Source organism: Solanum dulcamara, chromosome 5, assembly GCF_947179165.1.
Source record: "Solanum dulcamara chromosome 5, daSolDulc1.2, whole genome shotgun sequence".
NCBI classification, from domain to species: Eukaryota; Viridiplantae; Streptophyta; class Magnoliopsida; order Solanales; family Solanaceae; genus Solanum; species Solanum dulcamara.
In genome coordinates, this window is record NC_077241.1 from 7,981,421 (window position 1) to 7,991,668 (window position 10,248).

The following is a 10,248-nucleotide window of genomic DNA, read 5'->3' on the forward strand; positions in this document are numbered from 1 at the left end:
GACTGACTAGAGCTGAGGTCTAGTCGAAGTCGGTGGAACACTCGCTGCACTCCACAAAATAAAACAAGAAAAGATACAAGTAGGGGTCAGTACAGGACAACATGTACTGAGTAGATATCATCGGTCGACTCAAAATAGAAATCAATATACATAAAGCAATAGTGGGAAATCAACTATAACACTTAAACAGGTGGCAACCAACAAGATCAAGTGACAACAAAATGAATAATTTTATAACCAGTCAACAACATCGAGGTCACACATGAGGACTCAAGCCTCCACATCATACTCTTTTGAAAAATGAGTTTTGGAGATTGGGTAGTATTAAGTCATTTTAATTTGTTTTTATTTAATATTACCATGCCGAAACGTGACACCCGATCCAGTAGTAGTAGTAGTAGTAGTAGTAGTAGTAGTAGTAGTAGTAGTAGTAGTAGTAGTAGTAGTAGTAGTAGTAGTAGTAGTAGTAGTAGTAGTAGTAGTAGTAGTAGTAGTAGTAGTAGTAGTAGTAGTAGTAGTAGTAGTAGTAGTAGTAGTAGTAGTAGTAGTAGTAGTAGTAGTAGTAGTAGTAGTAGTAGTAGTAGTAGTAGTAGTAGTAGTAGTAGTAGTAGTAGTAGTAGTAGTAGTAGTAGTAGTAGTAGTAGTAGTAGTAGTAGTAGTAGTAGTAGTAGTAGTAGTAGTAGTAGTAGTAGTAGTAGTAGTAGTAGTAGTAGTAGTAGTAGTAGTAGTAGTAGTAGTAGTAGTAGTAGTAGTAGTAGTAGTAGTAGTAGTAGTAGTAGTAGTAGTAGTAGTAGTAGTAGTAGTAGTAGTAGTAGTAGTAGTAGTAGTAGTAGTAGTAGTAGTAGTAGTAGTAGTAGTAGTAGTAGTAGTAGTAGTAGTAGTAGTAGTAGTAGTAGTAGTAGTAGTAGTAGTAGTAGTAGTAGTAGTAGTAGTAGTAGTAGTAGTAGTAGTAGTAGTAGTAGTAGTAGTAGTAGTAGTAGTAGTAGTAGTAGTAGTAGTAGTAGTAGTAGTAGTAGTAGTAGTAGTAGTAGTAGTAGTAGTAGTAGTAGTAGTAGTAGTAGTAGTAGTAGTAGTAGTAGTAGTAGTAGTAGTAGTAGTAGTAGTAGTAGTAGTAGTAGTAGTAGTAGTAGTAGTAGTAGTAGTAGTAGTAGTAGTAGTAGTAGTAGTAGTAGTAGTAGTAGTAGTAGTAGTAGTAGTAGTAGTAGTAGTAGTAGTAGTAGTAGTAGTAGTAGTAGTAGTAGTAGTAGTAGTAGTAGTAGTAGTAGTAGTAGTAGTAGTAGTAGTAGTAGTAGTAGTAGTAGTAGTAGTAGTAGTAGTAGTAGTAGTAGTAGTAGTAGTAGTAGTAGTAGTAGTAGTAGTAGTAGTAGTAGTAGTAGTAGTAGTAGTAGTAGTAGTAGTAGTAGTAGTAGTAGTAGTAGTAGTAGTAGTAGTAGTAGTAGTAGTAGTAGTAGTAGTAGTAGTAGTAGTAGTAGTAGTAGTAGTAGTAGTAGTAGTAGTAGTAGTAGTAGTAGTAGTAGTAGTAGTAGTAGGAGGAGGAGCAGCAGCAGCAGTAGTAGCAGTAGTAGGAGGAGGAGTAGTAATAGGAGGAGGAGTAGTAGTAGTAGTAGTAGTAGTAGTAGTAGTAGTAGTAGTAGTAGTAGAAGTAGTAGTAGTAGTAGTAGCAACAGTAGTAGTAGTAGCAGTAGTAGTAGCAGTAGTAGTAGCAGTAGGAGTAGCAGCAGTAGCAGTAGGAGTAGGAGTAGGAGTAGCAGTAGTAGGAGTAGTAGTAGGAGGAGGAGTAGTAGTAGTAGTAGTAGCAGTAGCAGTAGCAGTAGTAGTAGTAGTAGTAGTAGTAGGAGGAGGAGGAGGAGGATTTCAATACATTTTACAGGCGCCCACCTTCTAATACGGGCATTACATTACATTTTACAGGCGCCCACCTTCTAATACGGGCATTGCATTACATTTTACAGGCGCCCACCTTCTAATACGGGTATTTCAGTACATTTTACAGGCGCCCACCTTCTAATACGGGTATTCATTACATTTTATAGGCGCCCACCTTTTAATACGGGTATTTCAATACATTTTACAGGCACCCACCTTCTAATACGGGTATTTCAATACATTTTTACATGCACCCACCTTTTAATGCATGTATTTACACTCTAGCGTTTACATTTTTGTTGTCCTAGGTCATTTACGTCACATGCTTTCCCAGCCAGTCGAATGCCCTTTACATTACATTTTCCCTCCATTAGTCCTAAATGTTTTCTACCATTGTCACAAAAGAAAACAGTTTCATCACTACTCAACACTGGGGCAAATTTTGAATTCGATCAAAATTTGTTGTGATTGTACCATCCAGAACTACATACGACCTGATTCTCGTATAACCACAGATATGTAGGCAACTTGAAACTGAAGTTTTGGTCCAATATCTTTACAATTCCCTCTCATTTCATTGGGTCCCTCTGAGGTTATTCCATCGGTCGGACAAAATCGGCTACTCCGTCAAATTTCTTTGCTCGTCAATTCATCCCTCATTCCCAAGCAAAGAAGGGGCAAGCTGTTGACACCCAATTTTGACCGACCTATAATTATTTTTTGAATCACTATCTTAATAGATAGACATTTTTAAAAATTATGTTCTTGTATTATATATATATGTATAAAGTTAAATTTTTTAGTTTTTTCCAAAATAATAATAATAATAATAAAAAAAATCATATATTTTGAATTTTCATAGCTTATAATATTTTTTTATTTGTTAATATTATCAACATCATTTCTTATCGTTTGTGAAAATAACAAGCTTTGTACATTCAAATATTTTTTTACATTATTTAGTATATATTATACGTGTGTGTGTGTTTTCTTTGTAATATATTACTTAACTAAGTATATTTTACCAATTTACTTATTCATATTAATTTGTGCATATTGCATACCTATTTTAATACGACTTATATGCACATCCATATAAAGTTGTTACTTAATTAAGTTTATATTGTATGTACATGCATATTTATTTTATATATATAATATTAATACTTGATAAATTTAAAATTTTACTTATTCAACATGTATTTGACAATTAATTAGATGACATTTTTTATAACTATTTATAATTATGTCCTAATCAATTTTAATATAGTCTATTTTTATACTCAATTTTAATCTCAACCGTACATTACATTTTTGATCCATGGCCATAATTAATTCTATCATTTTTTATTATTATTACCCAAATCCTAAACCTAAACTAATTTTTTCTTTTCATTTTAGATTTTTTGGGTCATCTTCTCCAAAGGAGAAGAAAAAGAACCGCCGCCTCTTCTACTCTCTCCCTCCGCCACTCTCTTCTTCTCTCCCTCCCATCACCACCATAGCAACCTCTCTCTCCTTCGATCTCTTCCTCTCGCCGGCGAACAACCACGTACAGCAGCGACACACAACAGCGTCGACATCGTCGGCGAGAAACGCAGCAATCAGCTGCTGCTTCTCCTCCACAGCGTCTCCTCCGAGCTGCTGGCCGTCGAGCAGCAACGCAGCAACCTACGCAACGACAAAAGTGGACAGCAGCTCCTCAGCGGCGACCTCACGCACAGACGCCGACGAGATGAACAGCAGCAGCGAGCTCCAATTCGAAGCAACAGTGGCGACGATCTCCTTTGAAATGGACAGATCGATCCAAAACTAGAGGTCAAGCTCATCTTTTGTCAAAGACGGATCTTTACAGATCCGTCCGGGTACATTTTAACTCAATTTCTAAGCCTAGCATTTCAAATCTTTGCTCACTGTTAAATGATTGTGAGAATGGATTTTGGGTTTGGTTTGATTTTCTTTTATTTGTCAGTATCTACTGTTTTTAGATTGTATATTATGTGCTTACCTCATTAGATGTTTTTGTAGGTTATTATTGTGAACTGCTCCACAAATTTTAGGTTGTTACATGTTTGTTTCTATAGATGATGATTTGAAAGATGGAGATTTTGATTGAAAAGATTTACTATCCTTGGGAATTATTTTGTGAACAAGGTTTTGTCCTTGATTGATTTCTTCTTCCTTGCGAAATTTAGGATAGCTTCGTTAATCTCCTGTTCTTGGTATACTATACACTATTTTTGTAAACTCCAGCATGATTGACTGATTTTGGTAATAAATAGTACTTATCCTCATGCTCGATTTGATCTTCTTCCCTTGACTGTCTGGACATCCTTTACTCTTCTAACTTATGAAAATTTAGCATGATTGATCTTGCTCCCTTATTTGATTGAAATAGATTAGCATTGATTTTAGTAAGCTAATTGTTTATTGTTACCTTATTTAGTTTGGACAAACTGGTTACTTGCTTTATTATGGTGGATTTATTCTGATTGTGAAAAATCTCCTTGATTGATGCACCCTCTCTTTGGCACTATTAAACTAATTTAGGTGATCTAAGTATTAGCCTACTTGTTGGTTAATTTGAAACTTAATCGATTCACTTGTGTTAATTAGGAAAGTTCTCTTCTTTGATTGCTTTTTAAAATATTGCCCTCATTAATTCTTCGATTTGTTGATATATAATCTGCATTGCTCTTTCATCATTGATCACCGGCAAGACACACTGTACACTTGGACAACTTTGACATTTTTTAAGCTCTATACACTAAATTGACATCATAGTGAACAAACACTTCATATCTGTGAATCACTAAAGTTATAATATTTTTATATATATATATTTGGTTTACATGTTGAAATCTGAAACGTTTCTATACTGATGAAAGTTTGGATTTGTATGAATAATTGATTGAATAATTTTTACAATTATTGACAATGGGCCTTTTTTGGGGACTTTATTTGCTATTTTTCTGATTTGTTTTTGCCAACCCTTGAAATAAGGCTTGTCTTAATTTGACCAAATCATAGTAATTGATTGATTTGTTTGAAATTTTAACAGATCTTGCTTTTTGAAATATTGTTGGATTTTGTTTGTTGAAATTTGAGAAGCTCTTTTGAAATATTGGTCCCTTTCATGGACTTATGGGACAAAAAGTTTGAAAAAAAAAGAGAGTAAAAGTCTTTTATTAACTTGTTTTCTTGAAATTATTTGAGGGATTATAAAAGAGACCCTTCCTATTGATTTAGGAGGGGGAAGAACAAACAAGGAAGACAAAAAGGGACACAAACAGAGAGAAAGGGAACAACACAAAACAAAAAACACAAAGAGTAGAGAAAGGAAAAGAACAAAAAATATATTCTACTTTATATTTCTTACACACCAAAAACGAAAACAAAAGATAATAAGAAAAATTTCTTACATACTTTATTATTGTTTTGCTTGTTCTCAACATCACAAGTTAGATTCTATTTGCCTATTCTTCCTAACTAAAGTATCCAGGTTAGTTTCAATCTTTCTTTATATGTTAGTTTATTATTTTAAAAATGATCTTGCTTTGTTTGTTTACTTTATCGGAGTAAAATCATATGATCATGTTATACCTCTATATATATTTGTATATTGGTTGTGTTTTCTTTATGATTTTGCAGGGCTTGAACTTCAAAGTTCAAGACACGAGGAGTGCGAAAGTTTAAAATGTCATTATTTCGTTTACATTTTTTGTATTATTTATCCACTTATCTTTTATTTTAGTTTGTAATAATCTTGTAAATTCTACACTGTATAATAATATACATTTTGGGGACTGTCTAAAGGGGTAGGGGAAATCTACGTGATGCATGTTAATTAAATCATATGTCACGGTTTAAGCTTAATATTTTCAGCATATTAATTGAAACTATACTTACATGACTTTAGCATGTTGATTTTTATAGAAATCATGTTTAAGATTTAATAAGTTTAATAGGCTACTTTAATAGATACAATACCTATATATTTGCTAATAAATATTTTTATAATATTATGTCATATAGAACTATGTTTATAGAATTGAATAATATTGCAAGCATATAAAACCAAGATTTTCACCGTAAGAAATATACATAAATCACGTCTTTAGTACTTAATGAATATTTTTAGTATTTTATAAGAGTTAATTTACGCTTACAAGATTACAAATATTTTTATCATATTGACTCATATAGAAACTACATCTATAGAATTTAATTAATGTTCCTATACATACTTTATTTGGAAACGTTGGCCAATGAAAAGATCTCTCCGTCGGTTTTTGAGGCCTCCCTATTTAAAGACGGAAATTTTAGTTTTAAGTTTACATTATGTATTATATTTTTACAAGTTAAAACGGTCGATGAAGAAATTACCGTCGATTTCCAAGGCCTTCCATGTTTATAAGACGAATGCTATTTTTAGTTATTATTATTATTATCATAATCATCATCATTATCAATATTTATCCCTCACTAACGCTTTATCAAGTCTTTTACAGGTATTCAGAACTGCTTTCCGAGGAAGCTATTCGAATTAAGTTCGAATAATATTTTAAATTTATTATTGAGTATATTATTGACGTTAGACAAATATTAGGTCGTTCCTTATATTATTGCTTTAATTTACTCTTATGTATATTTCATTATATATTTGTGCAATATTTTTATCTCCTCAATTTAAAAAATGAGTTCAGTTGGGATTCACAGTTTGGATTTTTGAAAGATGCTAATACCTTCTCTTCGGAATAAATCCATTGGTTTTGCAGGCATTTTAAAATAATTAATTGGTTTTTTTAATTATCCTAAAATTATGGTGACTCATTAAATTAAACTATTTTTGAACAATCGAATTGATTTTTTACGAATCACCATGACATTGCTCCTTATTTGCAAAAAAAAATATAGGGATGTAACACTTATTATAGTTACGCATCTGAACCCACCATATAATAGAATTCTATTTTTTATAGTGTATATAGAGACACATATATTTAAAAATTATTTTAATTATTCTCTACTAATATTTTGTCAAGCGTTTGTATTCAGAGATATTTTACAAAAAATAATATTCAATAGTGTTTTTCTTTTCATATGGTAAAAGAGTTTTTTTTTTCTATACATTTATATTATCTTCTCATATTTTTATACATATAGTTGACAATAACATACATTATTTATTTGATTCATATTCTTTTTATACATATGTTTTACATATATATGTGTTATACTTGCAAAATAGTAATGTTATCCCTCCCTCATTGATAAATTAAGTCTAGCCGGGTACTACATTTTGTGGATTTCAAAGGATGCCTAACACCTTCCCTTTGGAATAATGTAAACCCTTACCTAGAATCTAAACTGGTTTTTCGTAGATCGAAACGTGAATCATACAGGTCATGCATCAAATAGGTTTTCCTTATTTTCCTTAATAAATTAGGTGGCGACTCTATACAATAATCAATCCTTTTAGAGTCAATATGTTGTGCTTTATCTAACCTCGGTTAAAAATAGGGCATAACAGTAGGCCGCCTACGTATCCCACCAAGGAAATCAGACCAAACATAGTTCTTCAATACATAACAATGGGATCTTTTTATTATTATTATTTGTAAAATTTCTACTAAATGACCAGACCCGATGTGGGTTTCCTACGTATCCTGCCAAAGGAATTAGGTCAAAATGTAGTTCTTCAATACATACCAAAATATTACACGAAAATAATATAAAAACTCCTAGACATAGTATTTCTTAACCGCATCTGAATTGATGACTTTTAGCCATATTTTTCCATCCATTTCTGCTAGAATCAATGCTCCTCCAGTCAATACTCTGTGAACCACCAATTAGGCGCAAACTTCCCCTTAGCTTCATCTTGGTGTGGGAATATCCGTTTTAAAATCAATTGTCCCAGTTTGAACTGTCTCAGTCTTACCTTTTTGTTGAAATCTTTGGCCATCCTATGTTGATAGAGTTGTCTGTAACAAACTGCATTCATTCTCTTTTCATCAATGAGCATCGACTGTTCATATCGGCTTTGTATCCATTTGGCATCACTCAACTCAGCTTCTTGGATTATCCTCAGGGATGGTATCTCAACTTCCATTAGTAATACTGATTTTGTTCCATAAATAAAAGATTGGGTGTTGCCTCTGTTGAAGTCCTAATTGTGGTGCGATAGCCGAAGAGGGCAAATGATAAATTTTTGTGCCAATGCTTGTAATTATCAATCATCTTCCGCAATATTCTTTTGATATTCTTGTTGGTAGCCTCAACTGCTTCATTCATCTGAGGTCGATAAGGAGTGGAATTGCAGTGAATAATTTTGAACTTCTCACATATCTCATGCATCAAACCACTATTGAGATTGACTCCATTATCTGTTATAATTGAATTAGGGATGCCAAATCTATAAACTATGTTATTTCGAACAAAATCTGTCACCACCTTCTTTGTCACAGACTTGTGTGAGGACATTTCTACCCATTTTGTGAAGTAATCAATAGCTACCAAAATGAACCTGTGTCCATTTGATGCGGCTGGCTCAATAGGACCAATGACATCTATGCCTCAGGCTGCGAACGGCCAAGGAGAACTCATCACACTGAGTTCATTTGGTGGAACCCGGATCAAATCATCATGAATCTAGCATTGATGACATTTTTTCACAAAACGGATGCAGTCTATTTCCATGGTCATCTAGAAATATCCAGCCCGCAAAATCTTCTTTGCCAAAGTAAAACCATTCATGTGTGGCCCACATGTACCCCATGTATTTCTTCAATCAACTTGCTCGCCTCTTGGGAGTCAACAAACCTTAATAACCCTAAATCTGGAGTCCTCCTATAAATGATTTCTCCACTTAAGAAAAAATGATTTGCAAGCCTCCGCAATGTTCTCTTTTGAATATTATTTATGCCTTCTGAATAATCTCCTTCTTTGAGATACCTCACAATGTCATAGTACCAAGGTTCTCCATTCGATTCTTTATCTACATGGAAATAATAGGCCGGTTGATCCTACACATTGATCTTGATCGGATCTATGTAATTCTTGTCTGGATGTTGAATCATAGAAGACATGGTTGCCAAAGCATCTGCAAACTCATTTTGAGCTCTAGGAATATGCCTGAATTCTATTTTGACAAACTTCTTGCATATTTCTTTCACACATTGCAAATGGGGGAGTATGTTCATATTCTTGGTGCTCTATTCTCCTTGTACCTGATAAATCAATAAGTCTGAGTCACCTATAACCATAAATTCTTGTATATTCATATCAACAGCCATTTTGATTCCAAGAATATAAGCCTCATATTCTTCCATATTGTTAGTGCATAGGAACTTGATTTTTGCTAAGACCAGATAATGTTGACTTGATTCTGAGACTAGCACTGGCCCATCACCAACTCTTTTAGAATTCGTAGCACCATCAAAGAACATTCTCCACTTAGGATATTCTTCTGAAATATCCTCCTCAATAAATAATACCTCTTCATCAGGGAAGTAAGTTTTAATAGGTTGTACTCTTCATCCATAGGATTTCAGTAAGATGATCAGCAAGTGCTTGTCCTTTGATGGCCTTTTGAGTGACATAAATAATATCGAATTCACTTAGCAAAATTTTCCATTTTGCCAACTTCCCAGTAGGCATAGGCTTCTGAAATATATATTTGAGTGGATCCATCTTTGAGATGAGAAGAGTGGTATACGCGCATAAGTAATGTCTCAACTTTTGTCCAACCCAAGTCAAGGCACAACAAGTGCATTCCAATAAAGTATACCGGGCTTCATAAGGTGTGAATTTCTTACTCAAGTAGTATATATCTTGTTCTTTCTTCCTATTTTCATCATGTTGTCCCAACATACATCCGAATGCATTGTCTGATACCGACAAATATAGTAGCAATGGTCTCCCCAGTTTTGGAGGCACCAAGACGGGCGAACTAGACAAGTACTCCTTGATTCTGTCAAAAGCTTGCTGACAATCTTCAGTCCATTTGATAGCAGCATCTTTCTTCAACAACTTGAAGATTGGTTCAAAATTATCATCGATTATGCAATGAATCGACTAATGTAATTCAGTCGACCAAGAAAACTCATTACATCCTTCTGAATTTTTGGAGGGGGCAAGTCTTGAATAGCCTTTATCTTTCAAGGATCCAATTCTATGCCCTTCCTACTCACAATGAAACCCAATAATTTTCCAGTCGGGATACCAAATACGCACTTTGCAAGATTTAATTTCAGATCATATCACCTTAACTTATCAAAGAACTTCTTCAAATCTGTGACGTGATCTGATCTCTTTTGTGAATTGATAATGAAATCATCCACATAGACTTCAATCTCTTTATGGATCATGTCATGAAAA